Genomic DNA, 22,423 nt, shown 5'->3' on the forward strand with positions numbered 1-22,423 from the left:
AACACATAGAGGCTAAATAACATATTACTAAACAGTAAATGGGTTAACAATGAGATCAAGGAAGAAATTAAAAAATAATGAGACATAAAAATGAAAACACAACAAACCCAAATCTCTGGGACACAGTGAAGGCAGTACTAAGAGGGAAGTCAGAGTAATACAGGCCTACCTTAAGAAACAAGGTTTATGTCAAATAACCTAACCTTACACCTAGAGGAACTAGAAAAAGAACAACAAAGCCCAAAGTCAGTAGAACAAATGAAATAATAAAGGTTAGAACAAAAATAAACAAAATAGAGTCTAAAAAAAACAATAGAAAAGATTAATGAAACCAAGAGCTGGTTCTTTGCAGTAATGGAAAAAAAATACAATTGAAAACAAGAGCTAATTCTTTGAAAAGATAATCAAGATTGATAAACCCTTAACCAGACTCATCAGAAAAAAAGAACCCAAATAAATATAATCAGAAATAAAAGAGGAAAAGTAACAACTCGCATCACAGAAATAAAAAGAATTATAATAAAATACTACAAACAATCATACGCCAACAAACTGGACAATCTGAAAGAGATGGATAGATTCCTAGAAACATACACTTTTCCAAGACTGAATAAACACACAACAGAAAATCTGCATATACTGATTACAACAAATGAAATTGAAACAATAATCACAAAACTCCCAAAAAACAAAAGTCCAGGACCAGATGGCTTCACAGGTGAACTTAACCAAACATTCAAAGAATTAATATGTATTCTTCTCAAACTATTCCAAAAACCTCAAGAAGGGGTTGGACTCCCAAGCTCATTTTACAAGGCCAGCATTATCCTGATTTAAAAAAAAACAGATAAAGACACTATAAAGAAAGGAAATTATAGGTCAATATCCCTAACACAAATGCAAAAATCCTCAGCAAAACATTAGCAAACTCAACCAAGCAATACATTAAAAAGATCATATGCCATGATCAAGTAAGGTTTATTCTTGGGATGCAAGGATGATACAATATCCACATATCAATTAATGTGATACCACATAATCAAAATTAAGAACAAACATCATATGATCATATCAACAGATGCAAATAAAGCATTTGACAAAAGCCAGCACCCATTTTGTTAAAAACACTCAGCAAAGTGGAAACAGAGGGAAAATACCTCAACATAATAAAGACTGTATATGACAAAGCCACAGTTAACATGATACTCAATGGGGAAAAACTGAAAGCCTTTCCTTTAAGACCAGAAACAAGACACGGATGTCCACTTTTACCACTTTTATTCAACATAGTACTGGAAGTCCTAGCCACAGCAATCAGACAAGAAGGAGAAATAAAGGCATCCAAATTAGAAAGGAAGAGTCAAATTGCCACTCTTTTGCAGATGACATGAGACTGTATAATGAGAACCCTAAAGATTCCACCAAAAAACTATAAATGAATTGATTTATAGTTTAAATTAACTGGTGAATTCGATATATAGCAGGATACAAAATATTCAGAAATTAGTTGCATTTCTATATACCAATAATGAACTTTCTGAAAGAGAAACTAAGAAAGCAATCACATTTACAATAGTCTCAAAAAAACAAAAAACAAAACAAACAAACCACTAAAATACCTAGGAATAAATTTAACCAAAGAGATAAAAGACCTATACTCAGAAAATCATAAGACATTAAAAAAGAAACGCAAGAACATACACATAAGTGGAAACATACACTGTGTTCATGGCCAGAAAGAATTAACATCATAAAACATCCATACTACCCAAAGCAACCTATAGATTCAATGCAATGCCTATCAAAATACCAAGGGCCCATCAATAAAGTAGATAAAAAAGCTGTCATATATATACTAGAATATTACTTAGCCACAAAAAAGACTAAAATTTTACCATTTGTAACTACATGAATGGATGTAGAGGGTATTATGTAAAGTGAAATAAGTCAGACAGAAAAAGACAAATACTGTATGATTTCACTAATATGAGTGGAGACCAAAAAACCCCAGAATTATCTTCTGGAGGGCAGGCCCCTTGTAGGACAGGCTTCCTCTCCAAGGTGAGGGTTCTAGGAACCCATCTGTATCAGTGTACCCAGCTGGTGTTGTTGTGAGAGGCTGTATTCAGCTTCAGTGAATATTTTTGAAGACTCTTTCAATGCGTTTGCCCATTTTATGATGGGTAATTTATGAGCGCACCTGTCCACACAGCACTAAGTGTTCAGCAGTTTTTGACCAAAAATGGCATGACCCCTGTGCCCCAACCTATTTACCTGATCTTGCCATGAGCAACTTTTTTTTATTTCCCCAGGTGAAAAAAGTCCTCAAAGGGAAACGTTTTGCTGATGTGGAAAAGATGAAACATAAAAAGGCAGAAGCACTAAAAGGCATCAAAATCGACAAGTTCAAAAACTGTTCTGAGCGGTGGAAAAAAAGTCTCCATGGGTGTATTACATCATATAGAGCACTCTGAAGGTCACTGAAGTTTAAACATGTAAGAGTAAATGCACAATTTTTTATAAAGAAACTCATGATTTCTTGGGGTCCCCCTTCGTATGTGGAACCTAAAGAACAAGGCAAACAAACAAACAAAATAGAAACAGACTCACAGATTCAGAGAAAAGAATGATGGTTTCTAAAGGAGAGGTAGCTGGGTGAAAAGGTGAAGGAATTAAGAAGTATAAACCAGTAGTTACAAAAATAGTCATGGGATTTAATGTACAACATAGAAAATATAGTAAAAAGTGGTCTAATAACTATTTAGGATGCCAGGTGGGCACTTGAAATATCAGGGGAACACTTTGTAAAGTATATGATTGTCTCACCACTATGCTGTACACCTGAAACTAATACAAAATAATATTGAATGTAAAGTGTAATGGAAAAAAAGAAAGAATTTGGTGGTGAAAAAAATTAACTTAAAATGGAACAGTCCTAAATGTGAAATTCAGAACTATAAAACTCCTAGAAAATAATGGAGAAAACCTAGATGATCTTGAATGGGATGAAAAGTTTTTAGATATAAAACAAAAGGTACAATTCTTGATAGAAATAATATGCTAGGCTTCCTTAAAATTAAGAAGTTCTCTCTGAAAAACAATGTCAAGAAAATGAGATGACAAGCCATGGACTAGAAGAAAATATTTGCAAGAAACATCTGATAGGGAACTGTTATCACAAATACACAAAGGACTCTTAAAGCTCAACAATAAGAGAGCAATCTGACTTAAAAAAATGGGCTGAAGACCTTAATAGCCACCTCACCAAACAAGATATAAAGATGCCAAATAAATACATTAAAAGATACTGTAGCTGTAGCCAGTGCGGCTCGGTGGGAGTATTGTTCTATACACCAAATGTTGCGGCTTGATTAATGGTCAAGGCATTTACCTAGGTTGTGGGTTTGGTTCCTGGTTGTTACCCAGTTGGGGTGAGCACAGGAGGTAACCGATACAACTTTCTCTGACATCGATATTTCTCTCTTTTTCTGTCTCTAATATATATATGTTATATATATGTGTGTCTACATATATATAAATATAAAAGATACTATAATTCTCATGGGAAATTTAAATTAAAACAAGATACCACTACATGCCTATTAAGATGGCGAAAATCTGGAACACCAACAACACCAAATTCTGGCAAGGATTTTAAGGAGTAACAGAAACTCTCATTCATTGCTCTTGGGAATGCAAAATTGTACAGTCACTGTGGAAGATAGTTTAGTGGTTTCTTATAGAACTAAACATACTCTTACCATAAGATATACTGAGGTATTAATCATGCTCCTTGGTATTTACACAAAGGAATTGAAAACTTATGCTCACACAAAAACTTGCACATAGATGTTTACAGCAACTTTATTCTTAAGTGCCAAAACTTGGTAGCAAATAAGATGCCCTTCATAGGTGAATGGATAAATAAAATGTGGTACATCTAGACATGGAATACTATTCAGTACTGAAAAGAAATGAGCTATAAGTCATGAAAACACATGGAGGAAACAAATGCACATTACTAAGTGAAATAAACCAACCTGAAAAGACTGCAGACTATAAGACTGTGACTATATAACATTCTGGAAAATGGAAAACTATATGGAGATAGTAAAAAGATTAGTGGTTACCAGGGGTTGGGAGGAGGGAGGGATGAATAGGTACAGCACAGAGGATTTTTTAGGGCACTGAAAATACTTTGTAAGATATTATCAAGATGGATACATATCATTATACATTTGTCCAAACTCATAAAATGTACAACACTAAATGTAAATGAGCCCTAAGGTAAACTATGGAGTTTTAGTGATTATGACGTGTTAATGTGCATTCTTGAACTGTAACAACAGACCACCCTGGTAAGTGATGATGACAAAGGGAGAGGCCATGCATGTGTGTGGGTGAAGGGGACATATGGGAAATCTATGTACTTTCCTCTCAATTTCGCTGTGAACCTAAAAATCTCTAAAAAAATAGTTCAAAAATACAGAAGACTTGAATTCTAATATTTGTGTTACTCCCTCTGCATTTGTTTCCTTTACTCTTCAATGGCACGAGTCAGAAAACTAAGTGTTTTAGCACAGCATCTAATACCGAAGGCATTTAATAAATACGTGTACTTTCCCTTTTTTTTTTTTTTTTCTTTCCAGAAACATTCTCTGCTTGTTTATTGGTTCATAACTTTAGGATTGTTGAAAGAGCTCAAAATCTGACCACTAGATTAGTAATAATTGACTGTCCAAAGTTAAGCCATAAGACAATTTCCAAGTAATGTCTTATCATTACCTCCTTAAAATGAATTTCTGAATAGTCCTGGAAACTAAAGCTACTTAAACCAATACACACATGCATTAAAACAAAGCAAACAAAAAAAGACAAGGAACTATATGTCAAGCATACACTAAAATTTAAAACAGGACAAATCTGTATTAGACTTTTATGTCCACAAAGTTAAGGAACTGGAATAATTTTAAATGAGATTTCTATAATTTAGAGAGAACTCACAGAATAAATCAATGTTCCAATAAGCTATTTGAAGATCATCAACAGGGTTATGAAGATGAGTGACTGATTAACCTCTGATGTCACAATCCTACTTTTTTTTTTTTGTAATCCTCACCAGAGGATATTTTTTATCACTGATTTTAGAGAGAGAGGGAGGGATGGAGAAAGAGAGAAACATCGACATGAGAGAGAAACATCAATTGGTTGCCTCCCACATGCACTTCACCTGGGGATCAAACCTGCCACCTTAGGTATGTGGCCTGATTGGCAATTTAACTACAACCTTCTGGTGTACAAGATGAAGCTCCAACCACCTGAGCCACCTGACCAGAGCCACAATCCTACTTTAATGGTCTATAAATAAATTAATACACACAGATGCCCATATACAAATACTCACACATACATATAGCATGCAAGTGTGTGTATACCAAGTTATGATATATAAAGTTACATCTTACCATGGGTGGCAGTATAAAAAAATTAAGATATGTCCTAGAATAACTCCTGACAGGTACACAGATACATGTACACTGATGCTTGTTTTGGCATTATATATACTGTAATTGCACGGCTTGGCAACCAGCAGCGTCCACTATAGCATGAAACTGCCTGAGCGGTTTCACTGTGGGCCCCAATTGCAGAACGTTAGGTTTATTCTTTTAGACTAAATGAAGGAAGAAAGCAGGGGGAGCTTTCACAATTTAATTTGTATACTTCAGCCTAAATCTCATTTCCAGAATGGTACCTCACCTCGGCTGTCTGTCCCTATGCTTATGGCACACTTTGTCCAGATAATATACGTCCTTCCTTCTTCCAGAACAGAAGAGCAATAACTCAGCTGCAAAGAATGGGGCAGAAGATCTTGCTAATTTTACTCCTAATAAAAATTGTCACACTGCTTTTTTTAGCCACATCCCATACTTACTTCTTCATTCAGAGTTACTCGTGCCTACAATGCCTTTTTCTCTCTCTGTGTGTGTGCTCTTTAGACCATATTGGCTTGCTTTTCCTTTTCCTTTAACAATTGCAGTACTAGGTTTGAACTTTGTTTCATTTTGCAGTTGTCTTTTGTGTGTGTGCTCTCTAGCTTTCAAAACCTTTTTAAAAAGATTTTATATTTTATTTATTTTTAGAGAGAGGGGAAGGAAGGGAGAAAGAGAGGAAGAGAAACATTGATCCACTGCTTCTCACATGTTCCCAACAAGGGACCTGGCCTGCAACTCAGGCATGTGCACTGACCTGGAATTGAACCAGTGACCTTTCAGTTCGCAGGCCAGCATTCAATCCACTAAGCCACACCAGCCAGGACTCAAAACTTTTTGAAGTATTTTGTCTGCTATTGTCTCCTTTCTTATTCTTTTGACCTTAACATGAAATTTTCACATAACAAAATTTACCAATTTAATCATTTTTAGGTGTACAATTTAGTGGCATTAGATACATTCATATTGCTGTGCAACCATCACCAACATCCATCTCCAGTAATTTTTCATTTGCCCAAACTGAGAATCTGTACCCTTTAAACAGGAATTTCCAATTTCTCCCTCTCCCCCAGCTCCTGACAACCTCCATTCTATTCTGTTTCTATAAAGTAGTGTGTGTGTGTGTGGGGGGGGGGGGTGTGTGTACTTCACTTTTCCAAAACAGAGATCTATCTCCTCCATTCATTTCTAGGACAAATTCTTTGATCATCTTCCCCTCTTCATTTCTTTGTTCTCACTTCTGGAACTCTTATTATTTGATAATGAATCTCATAACTATATACTCTAGTCTTTTTCTCATGTTCTATCTCTTTTCCTTCTGTTCTACTTTCAGGAAGATTTTCTTAAGTTCATCCTCCATCTACTGTACTGAATTTATTTATTTAAAGATTTTATTTATTTATACAGATAAGGGAAGGGAGGGAGAAACAGAGAAACATTGATGTGGGAGACATTGATCAGTTGCCTCTCACACACCCCCAACTGGAGAAATGGCCTGCAATACAGGCATATGCCTTGACTGGAAACCAAACAGGAAACCTTTCGGTTTGCAAGCCGGAGCTCAGTCCACTGAGTCATAACAGCCGGGGCTATAGTACTGAACTTAAATTTCAGATATCATATTTTATAATAATTTCCACAGCTCTTTCTTGTTATCTGGTTGCTGCTGTGTCTATAGTATCCTAATTTTTGGATCATGAGTGGATCATGGATGTAACTTTTACAGACTTGACATAGAGATGTCTATTGTCCTCAAATGATCTATAAAGCTAATGCAATTACAATCAAAATCCTAGCAGGACTTTTATGATACAGAAAGGCTGATGCTAAAATTTACAGTCGTACCTTGGTACTTGTCAGCTTTCAGAACTCGTCAAACACTGCACTTGTTGCATTTTGATGAGAAAAAAGTTTCAACATTTGGTGGTTGCTCGTGACTCACTGCACCTGCCACAACTTGTTTAAGTCACAACACCGCCCCACAAGAGAAAATGCTTCAGCGTTTAATATTCATCAGTTTTGGCACTCATCATGAGTTCCAGAATGAATTAATGACAAGTACCAAAGTACCACTGTAAATGCAAAGGCAAAGGAACTAGAATAATTTGAAATTGGAAGCCCTGGCTGGTGTGGCTCAGTGGAGTGAGTGCTGGCCTGCCAAACAAAGGGTCCCTGGTTCAGTTCCCAGTTGGAGTGCATTGCCTGGATTGCAGGCTGGGTTCCCAGTTAGGGGCGCACAAGAGGCAACCACACATTTATGTTTCTATTCCTCTCTTTCTCCTTCCTTTCCCCTCTCTCTAAAGATAAATAAAGAAAATCTTAAAAAAAAAAAAAAAGAAGAAAATTGAAAAAAAAACACTAATTGATCTTAAGACTTACTCTAAAGCAACAGTAATTAAGACAGTGTGGTATTGATAAGAAGATAGACACACAGATTCATGGAATAAAAAATGGAGTCCAGAAACAAACCCATACAAATATGGTCAATTTATTTTTTACAAAGGTGCTGAAGCAATTCATTAGTTTTTGTTTGTTTTTTTAAAAAAATGGTTTTCGGACAACTAGTTATCCACGTGCCAAGAGGGAAAGGGAAAAGAAAAGGGAAAGGGATAGAGAAGGAAAGAACACTTGAGGAACATCTATATCATGGTAGAGAGGCTGAAACAAATTAAAATAGAAGGGTTGCGTGGAGGTAGACAAAGGCAGTAAAATGGGGGACATCTATAATAGTGCTGAAAATAAAACTTTAAAAAAGTAAAATAAAATTGTGAGATACTCCAGCTGATGCTGACCTCCAGTCAAGATGGAGATATAGGTAAATACAGCACGCCTCCTCACACAACCACATCAAAATCTACAATTAAACTACAAAACAACTATCACCAAGAACCATCAAAAAATTGAGCTGTATGTATGGAAGTCCGACAACTAAGGAAAAAGAAGTCACATTCATCCAGACGGGTAGGAGGAGTGGAGACGCGGAATGGGAGGTCTCATACTCATGTGTGCTGGATAAAAATTGACAGGGATACTCTGGGAGTGAAGGATCCCAGCCCCACTCCAGGCCACCCAGCCCAGGGTTTCAGCCCCAGGAGGGTAAGTTCCCATAACTTCTGGCTGTAAAAACCTGGGGATTGGATGGCAGAAGAAACTACAGGATTCTCAGGCATCTCCTCTTAAAGGACTTGCAGCAGACTTAGGACTTACACAGACTCACTCTTTCTGGGATCTAAGAGATCTAACACTGCGGCAGCAGCAAGAAGGGCACCAGTGGCATACGGGGAGGAACTGAAGTGGGTGGCATCAAGGTGAGTTACAACAGACAGCTTCCTCCCAGACAAAACTCCAGAAGGCAGGCAGCAGCCATTGTCCCTTTTCTGAGCCTTCTCTCACACAGAGCCACAGGGCAGTGACATGGGTTGCACTGCCCTGGTGATTACCTAAGGCTTTGTCAAATCCTACTTACTTGTGTGCTTTCCTACAATAGGCCACATTACTAAGACAGAGAGTCAAAGCTACTCTACCTGATACACAGAAACAAACACAGGGAGGCTGCCAAAATGAGGAGACAAAGAAATAGGGCCCAAATGAAAGAACAAAACAAAACTCGAGAAAGAGAACTAAACAAAATGCAGATAAGCAATCTATCAGATGCAGAGTCAAAACACTGGTTATTAGGATGCTTGTCAAGGAACTCACTAGGTACTTCAACAACATAAAAAAGACCCAGGCAGAAATGAAGGTTACACTAAGTGAAATAAAGAAAAACTTACAGGAAATCAACAGTAGAGTGATGAACCCAAGAATCAAATCAAGGATTTGCAACAAAAGGAAGCAAAAAACATTCAATCAGAACAGCAAGAAGAAAAAAAGAACCCCAAAAAATGAGGATAGGCTAAGGAGCCTCTGGGACAACTTCAACTGCAACAATATTAGAATCATAGGGGTGCTGGAAGGAAAAGGAAAAAAGCAAGAAATTGAAAACTTATTTGAAAAAATGAAAGAAATGCCCCCAATTTGGTGAAGAAAATAGACATGCAAGTCCAGGAAGCCCAGAGTCCCAAACAAACTAGACACCCAAAGAGGACCACACCAAGACACAACATAGTTAAAATGACAAAGGTTAAAGATAAAGAGAGAATCTTGAAAGCAGCAAGAGAAAAACAGAGAGTTACCTACAAAGGACTGTCAGCTGATTTCTCAAAAGAAACTTTGCAGGCAAGAAGGGACTGGCAAGGATTCAAAGTGATGAAAAGCAAGAACCTACAACCTAGATTACTCTAATCAGCAAAGCTATCATTTAGAACAGAAGGGCAGATAAAGTGCTTCCCAGACAAGGTAAAGCTAAAGGAGTTCATCATCATCAAGCCCTTACTATATGAAATGTTAAAGGGACTTATTTAAGAAAAAGAAGATCACAACTATGAACATTAAAATGGCAATAAATTCACAACTATCAACACCTGAATCTAAAAAACAAACTAAACAAACAGGCAGAACAGAAACAGAATCATAGATATGGAGATCATTTGGGGGATTATCAGTTGGGCAGGGGAAGAGGAATAATGGGGAAAAAAGTGACAGGATTAAGAAGGATAGGTGGCAGGTACAGAATAGATAGGGGAAGTTTAAGAGCTGTATAGGAAATGGAGTAGCCAAAGAACTTAATTGCATGACCCATGGACATGAACTAATGGGGTGGGGGAGGATTGCTGAAAAGAATGGAGGGAGTGGCCAAGGGGAAAAGACTGGGACAACTGTAATAACATAACTAATGAAATACATTAAAAGAAAGAGGGAAATAATTATGACCTAAGGTTACAGGTTAACTTCCACAAAATTAACTAAAAATGGTTTACAGATCTAAAAGTAAAACTTTATAAGTAAAGAAGAGAACATAGGAGAAAATCTTCATGACTTGGGATTAGGCAAAGAGTTCTTAACATGCCACCAAAAACATGATCTACAAAAGAAAAAAGGTTGATAAATTAGACTGTATTAAAATTAAAAACCTTTATACTGCAAAAGACAGTGTCATCAAGAGACTGAAAAAGACAAACTGCAAACTGGGAGAAAATATTCACAAATCATATATCAGACAAAGGAAAGACCACAATGTGGATGAACTTCAACAGCATTATGCTGAATAAAAGAAGCCAGTCTCAAAGTCTTACATATTGTAAGATTTCATTTACATGACATTTTCAAACAACTACACTATAGTGGTGAACTATCAGTTACTGCCAGGGGTTAGGGGTGGAATAGGGTGTAACTATCAAGGGTAGGACAATAGAGTTTTTTGTAGTGACAGAACTGTTATGTATTCTGATTATGATGGTTATGTAGCAATTTACAATTTATTAACATTCACAAAACTGTATACCAATAAGTCAATATAACTAATTTTAAAATTAAATTGAAAAATATTTCCTCTGCTCCCTGATTATCAAAAAATTATCCAGGTCCCCCCTCCCCCGCCCCCCCCTCCCGTTTATTTGTTTCAGACTCTCCCTGTCATGGCATAGATATTCCTCAAGTGTCTTTTTAGCACGCTATTCACAGTGAAGTACCTAAAAATGACTGGAAACTGTATTGAGAATAGTTGGCAAGAAAGATAGTCAAATGCTTTCAATTGTGAGAAAGGAAGAGAATACAATGTTGATACAACAAATATACTGTATATTGGGTGATGCTAACTAACATCTTAGAAGTTATCAATAATTCAAGTTTCCTTGGGTTTATGTAGAAGAAAGTCAAGAGTAATTTTGTTCATAGTAAGGCTACAGGTAGGTACCTGCCTACCAAACAGTATGTTAACAGGAACATAATTTTCATTACCCAGCTTTCAAAAAAAAATCATATATTTACCCATTCTTCGCCCATTCAGATTCTGTTAGTGAACAATCACTATGTGTCAGAAAAAAGGAGAACACAAGGACAGTTTTCTATGTAGTTCTATTTCCTTTCTATTACTTAAAGAATAAATCACAGTAGAAAGACATTTATATTTCTATCAGATCCCACTTTGTTTTCCTAAGTGAAAGATCATTTCAGAATCATAGGCTCATATGATGTTAGCCAAACTCTTTGACTGCTAAGTAACTCTAGCCCTCAACCTAAGGAAACCAGCTTAGAATCTGGGGACATTTTACTATTTTCCTGTCCCTCAATGCTATACCACTGATTCAATCTAGAAAACATGCTATTACAAAGGGATTTCAGAAGTGGACCTACCCTACAAGCACTGTATAATACTTTCAATTGTATTATAAGATGAAAAATACAATTTCTAATGTTCTTTGTGCATAAAGTCAAACATTAAGACAACTCTGGCAAACACTGTGTGGTGTGTTGCCATGTCTGCAAAAGCATCTTCTTGCGATGAATAATTTATACTTCAGAGTAATGCTGTCCCCAAACATCCTACCACAAGCTGTTCTAATAATGAAAGGTATTTCTCCCTTAAATCCCTTGAACAAAAAGTACCAAACAATAAGCTGATGTAAGATAAAGAAGGAAGAGATGCAAGCTGAAAGGAAATACCCACAGTGCATGGTGGTGGCATTGCTATTGAGTCAAAGGACACTAATTAACAGTAAAGACAAATTCTAAAAGATTAAAGCTTTTCACAACATGCATTGCTTCCGATTTTACACCATACTTATTTTACATAAAGACAGTCATACTCCTTTAAAGATCAAAGGTCTACAAATGCTTTCCTCCATTATATTTCAGTATATTTTTACTTATGCGGCAGCTGTTCCACCCTTCTTTGGTAAGTGTAATCCAGTTTTTCTGGAGAAAGCCCCTTCCACCACAATCAGGACATGGTTTAGACAGGGCTGGCTCCACTCCAGGGGTGAGCATATGACCCAAATCTGGCTATTCAGTGTTTTCTATTACCCTAACCACAGTCATTGGTTCATAGCATCCAAAGTGGACCACGGACTTAATTCTAGAACTTTTGTTGGAGGGACCAAGAAAAAAGTGTTTCCTTCTGAATGAGAAATGTAATTCACTATGTTTTACAGTATGTGTTCTCTCCCGTTACCACTGGCCCATAGCTGCCTGGACTAAATGAAGGATGGACATCTGATCGAAAGTGAACCTCTCAGGCAAGCCAGTAGCAGTAGCCTATTACAAGGTCTGGTTGAAGAGTTTACCCCAAAGAGAAGGCTCTATACTAATCACTAATTTAACCAATCAGATTCTCTCTTACACAGAATTTGAAGATATGAGAAAGAAAGAACACGAATGAACTGGGCTTTCATGCTTTATCATTTCTCCTCAATCCTCCACAACCCTTCCCTCCTAGGCCTACTCTCGTGTCCCACTCTCATCTCATTAACAAAACAGAGGCGCACAGAGGAAATCCCTTCATCTTCTCATAGTCAATCCTACAAAACTATTTGCATTTGCATTCATTATTCTTTTCTTCCTCTTATAGAAGGAAAGGGCATCCATTTCAAAGCAAAGGCAAATGTTCTATTTATGCTATGGAACCCTTATTTTCAAAAACCTTTCCTTCCATTTCAAAATCTATGTTGTTTCATTTACCATAGCCCATTCCTGTGTCCTCAGTTCACTACAGTCTAGAAAATGATCTAGGCCTAGATTCCTTATTAGCATGCAAACATGTTCTATTATTTTCCACCATTAAAATATTTCCTCCCTTAAAGGATGAAGACGTCTTCTCAATAAACACTTGGTCAACTGTATCCACAATGGGGGGAAAAAATGTTGAACCCTACATAAAACCCCACACAAAAGTCAAATTCCAGATGAATTACAGATCTAAATGCGAAAGGCAAAACAGTGTTTCCAGAAGAAAACATGGGGGAACAGCTTCATGACTGCAGGGAAAGCAAAATATCTCAGCTAAGACACCGTTAACATCAGTTTACTTAATGTCCATAATGTCAGTCTTTTCCCCAAAAAATTATGTCAAATCTCTATATTTTTTAAAGATAACACACATAATTAGGTTTTCCCTCTGCCACTGTCCTCTTCCAGAAAAACCACTTCTTGAAATTGGCAGAATAATCTATTCATCAGTAGAACAGATGAAATGACGGTTAATCATTCAATAGAATACTATGTAGTGTAGCTAAAACATACAAAAAAACTATTTGGTCATTGTCTAAAGGAATGTTTTTTTTCCCCCTCACCCAAGAATATATTTTTTTCATTGCTTTTAGGAGAGAGGAAGGGAGGAAGAGAGGAGAGAGGGGAGAAGTGAGAGGAGGGGAGGAGAGGAGAGAAAGAGAAATTTGATCAGCTGCCTCCTGTAAGGACCCTGATTAGGAATCAAATCTGCAACCCAGGTATGCGCCCCAACCAGCAACTGAAGCCGCAACCTTTCAGTTTATGGGATGATCCTCCAACCAACAGTCACACCAGCCAGGGCAAAAATGGTTTTTAAAATCCTATCGAAATGTAAACTTGTGAATAAGTAGTTCTATACTTCTTTATATTTTCCATAGATAGGAGTAAGATATTCAAGTAGAAAAATACGGAGCCCAAATATAATAATACTTAAAATCACATTTGTCCTGAATTTCTTGGAGGTGTTTATTGAAATCATAAAAAGCAGCATTAACTCTGAACACATCAGAGTAAGCAATTTATTATCTAATCTATGTATTTTCTGATTATAAGAATAACTATCAGCTAGGACTCAATTAATCATACTTAGGCATTTCAGCAGCCTTTTTACACTAACTTCTAAACAAAAACACAAACTTAAAATAGGTGTTGAGAGTAACACTTCTTCCCCATTTCTAATGCTTTCTTCCATTTGCAAGGAGCTGATATTCATCTACTCCAGGTATATTAGCAAATCAGGAGAGAAAAAACTGGATATGCTTACTCTTTTGATCTTAATTGGTTCAGATCACAGGGAAGGAATAGAAGTCCTTCCAAGATTCAAAAAGAAATCAGGTTTCTTAAAACATTTTTTGATTTCCAGCCAAGATGGAGGTGTAGGTAGACACACTGCATCTCCCTCCACGACCACAGAAAAAATACAACTACCTCAAAACCGAAGACAACCAGAAGTTCCAGAAAATCGAGCTGTATGGAAGTCCAATAAACAAAAATATAAAGAAGAAACACTCATCCAGACAGGTAGGAGGGGCGGAGCTGGGGGGAGAGGATGCGGTGTGGAAGCAGAAGCAGTAACTGCAGTGGCAACAGCAGCTGTGGCTGGCTGGTGGAAAGGGCAGTTACACATTTAAAAAAGTAGGGAGGGACACCTGGGGAGTGCTCCCAGCACCAGACAAGATGGTGCAACTCACAGTTCCAACTCTGGGTAAAATCAAGCCTCATTGCTTTTGACTGTGAAAACCAGTGGGGGTTGGGGTGGTGGAAGAAACTGCCAGTCTCTCAGCAGAGTCCACTTGTTTAAAGGGCCCTCATGGTCCTAGAAAGTCCGCAGATCCACCCACTCTGGGAACACCGGCCAGGGCAACAGCTAGAGAGGTGCCAGTCCCATATGAAAGTTTGAGAAATGCCTGGAAAAGGGGCGAGTGCTGAGCCAAGTGGCATTGTTCCCTCTTGGACCCCTCCCCCACATACAGCTCCACGACATGGTGAAACGGGTCACTCTATACTGATGAATACTGAAGGCTCTGCCCCTTACAACATAACAGGTGTGACAGCTCTACCTAAGACACAACAAATACATAAAATTCAGTTCTTATTGGGTCAAAAGAAAAAGAATAAGAAAGCAAAGTGCCTATGTGGGACCTAACTGATCCAATTAAGTTATTAAGCACTGGCTACCTCCAAAACACTAAAACCTACAAAACTCTCAAAAACCAAAACAAGACCAAGTACTCTAAACCCAGGTTGTTACAAGGTGAAACTGATACTCACCTTTCTTGGAGAATATAAAAGAAGCTATGATATCAAGTTATAAATAATGACATAGAGTCACCTGAAAGCCAAGATGCATACCAAAATACTACTATGACTGTTAGGAAAACCTTATATATTTTACAGAGGATTAAAGGATGTTTAATTATTTCCCAAAATAATACATGAACTTAGGAACTAGAATTTATGGCAGGGGAAATATGTTGCCATAGAAATCAGTCAAAAAGTGATTTCAAATAAAAAATAAAGGCCTAGAACATGTTGCTTTTAGAAAAGAGAGAAGAAGAATAACTTGGGCTGGAAGTAAATGACTGGTAAGTAGCCTATGCTAGAAGCACATGACTGTCAGGTGCATTTCCCACAGGAAAGACATACTACTCTAGGCAGATAAAATAATAAATTCATGCAACAGATACTAAATACCTACCATGTGACAGGTAGTATTTTAGGTGTAGGGGAATACAGCAGGAACAAACTAAAATTGCTCTCCCCATGGGGTTTACACTCTATATTCAACAGTGTGAAGTGTTGTTTAAAAAATAAATAAATAAAACCAGAAAGGAGATGTCATAATTTTAAAAAGAATGGCGAGGGAAGGTGACATTTGAATAAAGGAGGTAAAATAGCGAGCCATGTATTATCTAGGGATAAGAGTTTTCCAGGCAGAGGAAATGGCCAGGGAAAAGGAGCATGCCCTATGTGTTCAAGAAACAGAAAGGCGGCCAGTGTGACAGTAGTGTGAAGTGAGGAAGAAAGTAGTATCTTAAGTCAAGGGAACTACATAATGGGGGCAGGTGGACTGTTTAGGGCCTTGAAGGGTCATCATAAATCACTAGGCTTTTATTCTGGGTGAAAAAAGAAGCGACTAGAGGGTTTTTAGCAAAGGAATGAAATGACCCAACTTACATTTAACAGGATCGCCCTGGCTGCCTAAGAAAACTAATGAGGGTGACAGCAAGGCGAGAAGCAGGGACTCTATTTAGGAAGCAGCAACACTAATTCAAGTAAAAGATGATGGTAGCTTGGACTCGGAGCTTGCAATGGAGATAGTGAATACGTGATCAGATTCTGGATGCACTCTGAAGGTAAGAACCAACAGAATTTGCTGACATCTTAGAGGTAGGCTCTGAGAGAAAAGGACAAAGATAAGAACAACTCTAAGATTCTTGGCCTGAGTACGTGGAAGGATGGAGTTAGCATTACTGAAAAGGGATGATTGTAGGAGGTAAGGTGTGAGTGGGAAGGGGGAGATCTGCTTATTTTTAAATGTTACATTTGAAAGGCTTACTAAATGCTAGGTAGCCCAAAGGATATACAAATCTGACGCTGAGGAAAAAGGTCTGGGCTGAAGATATAACTTGGAAGTTGGCAATATATAGACTGTACACCTTTTGTATAAGCAATTTAATATAAAGATATAAAGCCACTGATACTTTTCACACATTTTTCCAACTTTAAAATGATATTTTTCTCCTGCCTACCTAATCCAGCCTACTGAATTATAAATTATTTACTATATATGTGATAAACAGGATACAAAAATTAGAAGCCAGAAACCCAACTGGAGAGAAAGAAATATATACAAATTACACCAAAGATAAAGGGTATGAGAAAGGAAGGCGATGAGACGATCATGAATATGACTCTGAGGTTACAAACTGGCATGCTGAAATTATGGTACACAGTATATCAACAACTGGTCCCTGCACATTATGTGTTTGATGCTACCTATGTTTCAGGGTACAAAATTCCGCATGAAGAGTGGTCTTGTATATAACATATTCTAGACAGAAAGTAGATGAAGAGAAGCTCCTGAGTAAATCAACCTAAACCCTGTCTTCCCCTACTCCAATCCATCCTGCACCTGACTGCTAGATTGATCTTCCTACATCATACAACATTGTTTTTACCCTCTTTTATGAGTTAAGGTTTGGAATTATATATTAATTTTGTTCATTTTATTATCTCCCCCACATCAGAGTCCCTCATCTAAAGAACTCTGAACACAGAAAAATGATTTGAGGAACTATTTTTTCATTTTCCCAATGCTTGTCTACGACAAGTACTATTCTTGAGGCATGAAAGAAATAAATTAATTTCAACAAATGCAAGTAACTCCAGAAACATCTGGGAGCTTGTTAGAAATGAAAACTTTCACTCTGGCCAGTGTGGCTCAGTTGGTTGGAGCGTCAATCTGTACACTAAAAGGTTCCAGTTCAATTCCCGGTCAGGGCACATGCCTAGGTCGCAGGTTCAATTCCCAGTTGGGGCATGTACGGGAGGCAACCAACTGACGTTTCTCTTTTTCTCTGCCCGCTTCCTCTCTCTCTCTCTGAAGTCAATAAACATATTTATAAAATGAAATGAAATGAAATAAAATTAAATTAAAATTAAACAAAAACTCTCAGTTTCCACCCCAGACTTACTGAATCAGAAACTCTGGGGATGGGGCCCAGTAATCGTGAACTAATAATCCCTCCCAGTAACTGACAGATGCCAAACTTGGAGAACCTCTAGCTTAGAACATTAAGGCTCAATTTTTTCAAGGAATGTCAGATGAAAAAGGTTAGTAGGCTATAAAATCCTTGATCATAGGAATCCTATTATTTTTCATTTTCAATTGCCAGACATATCTAGCATTTAACCCACATTCCAATCATTTTTGAATAGTTAAAAAATCATAAGTACCCTCGCTCTGTATTTCCTTGTTTTTCTGTGATACCAAGGCATCAGTCCAACCTTTATCTCTCCCTATTCTATAGGAGAGGAATTGTTTTTCCAATCAGGATATCACATCCTAACTTTTTAAGCAATTCTGTGGATGTCATGTCAACTCACATTTCAGAGCAAGAACAACACTCAGAAGATTATTTATCCAAGTGTATCCCTGACAGTTGAGAAAATCGAGCCCTGGAGAGATCACATAGCAAGCACATCCTTACAAAATTAGAGATACCAAAGGATAAGTTTATTATTTCTAGTCATCTTTATTGAGTCAAAATCCCTACTTCAATAGATGAACAATGGAAAAAAGACCCTTCACATTAATAAGAATGCTTGCTGTTCAGCTCTGCAGTGACAGGGCACACTATGCCTGTCTTTTCCTCCATAGTTCAATTAGTTCAACAATAAATTTCCCAGAAAATAATCTCAAGACTCTTTACACCTACTTAATCCAGATAATGTGGCAATTTTTTTGACCAATATTTATCTTCCTGGTTGTCTGGAGAAAGCCTGGAAGTTCTTTGATACAAGCTGAAAACCTTTTAATTGTACTCCAATCTTATTTCACAAGGGTTCTGAGGTAACTGACAAACAACATACTGATAATTACTAAATGGGTGCTGTGGAAGGCGGCCTAGTATACATGGAAAGAATATGTGCTTTGCAGCTATGAAGACCTTCTAGGTTCAATTTTTAATTCTAGTCCTTACTTGTCCTCATTTTGTAGGACAGAAGCCATATTAGTATACTGCCTCGTATTATTGATATCTAGTTTTCAGTTACTTTAAAATACTCCTTGAGAACAGGAACTATTTTATACATTTCTATATCCCCCCACAGTATATTCACATAGCACTCTATAAATACTCACTTAACTTATATGGACTAGATTTTACTACATCAGATAAACTTCCTACCTAATAGGTATCCTTCCTTCCAGTTCTCACTCCCAAAGGCATCCACCCACCCTACTTCAACTAGCTCAACTTTATCAAATCCGATCTTGTCCAATCCCACTTTAAACCTTTCTAAGGCTCCCAGCCCTTAAGGACTTATGAAAAAGTCCCTGCCAAGACCAGAATTTGTCTCATCACTGCTTGTCTCTGATAATTCAGACTCACCTCTGAACTACTAAAGCTCCTGTAATGTCCTTTACATCTCCCCTAAAAGCTCCTCCCAAATAAGCTAACTCCTACTAGCCACCCAGCTTAGAAGCCATTTTTCTATCAAGTTTCCAATCATAGTTCACCAATCCTCAACTAACAGTTAGATGTCCTGCCTCCCTATCTTGATAACACACTCAGTTACTATCTAATACTATAATGAAATGTTTTATCTGCTTCCCCAATTATCTGGTAAACTTCTTGAGGACGAGGATCACACAATACAGTATTCAGTTTTATACTGAAATATAAAACATCTTTAATATTATTTATTGAACATAATAATAAAAGTCTTGTGTCCTCAATAACAGTAGTTTTCAATTTGAGAATATAATAATGTTTATTTCCTTGTTTGCTTTTAAATAACTTTGGGAAAAAAACCACTGCTACCCAACAGGTTCAAAAAAAGATTCTTGGGCCTTATTCTGCACACACATTTATTATGACACAGAAAGCAAAATCAGCATTATTTTTTTCAGAGAACAGAAAATATCTTTCACAAGAACTTTCTATTATTTGGGACCTGCTTTGTCTTGGCCCCATCCCCAGAGTGTACAGTCACCAAATTGGATTTTATCCCCCGTTAAAACAAGCAGAACCACGTATAATGAAAGAAGAAACAGAAGCTGCTGCTCAGCCTGGAATGCCATCCTGGGACCAAAAGGTGACAAGTACCTGCTATGATGACTAAACAGAAAGACAAACGAGTATGCCTTCCTGATAGCACCATGGAGCTAAACGGCCTACCTCTAATTTCTCATTACTTAAGGAAAAGGGACCACTTACTTTGTTTATACCACTCTTTCAAAATCAGCTTTTCTAATTGATAGGAAAGATAATACGAAGTTAGAAGTTAGGAAAAAGTTAATAAAATGTAGGAGAGAGATATTCTCACCAGAAGGTATATAGAAAAAGATAGACATCAATGATTATATGAAATACCAAAAATAAATAAAAGTATGGTAAGAAATAACATAAACTAAGAAAAAAGACTCGTCGTCGTCGGCAGCCGTCCGTCTCGAGAGACGATGGTGTAGCTTGTTAAGAGTCTATCTGCACCGCTGAGAATGGTTGTGCAGTCCGACTCGGGAGTGACACGGTATCTGTCTCCTCCCGTGTTGAATCGACATCTTGCGATGACGCTGGAGTGTCCTCTCCAGTGAAGCTGAAGCTACAGAGCCTGGGCAGGATGATATGGAGGGTCTGCTGTTGCCCATGCAGCAGACCCCCCCTCTCCTCGCAGCTGAAGGATCCAAGGGAAAGACGGAGTCAATACAGCTTGGCTTCAGGTGTGCCGCAGGAGTTGCCGGTGTTGACTGCAACGTCAAACCGCCTTAGGGACTCCGGCTCCGGATTTTCTGTCGGGGTTTACTCCCTTAGCCTTTCCCCGGAAGAGGTATGCCGCAAGGCAGCGGAGGTTTTTTGGAATCAGAGTTTTCCTTCTCTGATGTGCCCTGACTGGAAGATCGAACCAGCGACACTTAGCTCGCAGGCCGACGCTCAATCCACTGAGCCAAACCAGCCTTTTATATAAAAGAAAAAAGACTATTTGCAAACAAAGCTAAAGGATTATATCTATAACATATCAAAGAGAAGCAGCAAACTGATTAGGAAAAACCTCCAATAGGAAAATATGAGTGAAGATATGAATAAGCAATTCAGAGAATTGATAAACCAAAATAACCAACAAATATATCAAAAGATGATCAGCTTCAAGTAGCTAGGGAAATGCAGAAGAACCACAGAAATGTTTTTATACTCATTGTCAAAGAAAAGCATCAGTGATAATGGGGGAAAATTACTCTCAGACATTAAGATGGCAAAAAGAATTGTGTCAACATTTCTGGAAAATAATCTGGCACTATTTATTAAAATTAAAATGGTACATACTACGTACAAGATATTCACTGCAACCTTGTTCATAACAGAAGACTAGAGGCAAACAAAATGAACACAGATATGTTTTCAGATTATCTGTTGCTACAGAACAAACCATCCCAAACTTAGTGCCTGAAAACAATGTTACTTCTCATAATTCTGTAGGTTGGCTGGGTGGTTTCCTTGCTGCTTTCACCTCTGGTTCCTCTGGAGGTACATTCAGCTAAAGGGTGAGCTGAATAAGTATGTCCCAGACCACTCATTTTCATGTCTGCTGGTTGATGCTGACTAGCAACTGGGGCATTTTGGTTCTCTTCCAAAAGACCTCTCATCCTCTTACAGATTAGACCAGCTTCCTTACCTGGCAGTTTCACGACAGCATTCCTTGCAGGCCTCTTAAGGACTCATACATCATTTCCACCACAGTTATTGGTCAAAGCAAATCACAGGGTGAGCCAGGACTCAAAAGATGAGAAATAAAGTCCACCTCTAGATAGGAGAAGCATCAAAGTGACACTGTAAAAAGGAATGGTCAGTAGTGTAGGGGGGGTGTGTGTGTGTGTGTGTGTATGTACACACACAGTGGAATACAGTTGTTAAACAAGATGTAGAACTTTTACTACTAATATGTTACCATTTATGTGGGGGGAAATTATGTATTTTTTCACATATGTGTATGTTTGAAAATCCTTGGTGATATAGTTAAAAATTAATGAAACACTGAGCCATGCAAAATAGTCAGTATGCTGGCTGAGGATGCAGGGCACTGAGGGCACATTAGGAAGGCAAGCAGAGGTGTGCGCCAGCTGGTCCACAATGGAGAATAATGGGGTGTTATGTGGGGATAGGGAATCGCACAGAGTGACAGACCCTGTGAGGGACTGTAGACCCACAGAGGCACAGCCAGCAGACCCAGCAGTCAATGATGCAGGGTGGTGGAGGGAGGTACAGGGTGGTCTACATGGCAGGGACAGTAACACGCTGAGCCAGTAAGTAAAACAGCTGATAACCATATTGAACCTAATGTGAAGCCAAGTTTCTTACTGTCAGAGAAGGTATTTATAACCATGGAAAGGAGGAAGACTAGAAAGAACCCTGGGAAACTGGACTGGAACTGGATGTTTAGGAAATTAACTTATGGTTTTATAATACATACACACAGGTATAGAAATAATTTTGGATGTATATGAGTGTGTATATTAAATATACATGCATATGTGTTTGTATACAAACCATACTCACACACTCATACTATCCGAGTTCCTGTAAGTAATGACACCCCAATAGCAATGA

At 37.8% G+C, this 22,423-nt stretch overlaps 1 protein-coding gene across 3 annotated transcripts in view; it reads right to left on the reverse strand.

The window, feature by feature from the left end:
• The window catches only part of ANKIB1 (ankyrin repeat and IBR domain containing 1), a 137,194-nt gene that overhangs the window by 108,908 nt on the left and 5,863 nt on the right, over positions 1–22,423 (reverse strand). The gene's annotated exons all lie outside the window — the stretch shown is intronic.

This window comes from Furipterus horrens, unplaced genomic scaffold (assembly GCF_987537825.1).
Source record: "Furipterus horrens unplaced genomic scaffold, mFurHor1.1.pri manual_scaffold_9, whole genome shotgun sequence".
In the NCBI taxonomy this organism is placed as follows: domain Eukaryota; kingdom Metazoa; phylum Chordata; class Mammalia; order Chiroptera; family Furipteridae; genus Furipterus; species Furipterus horrens.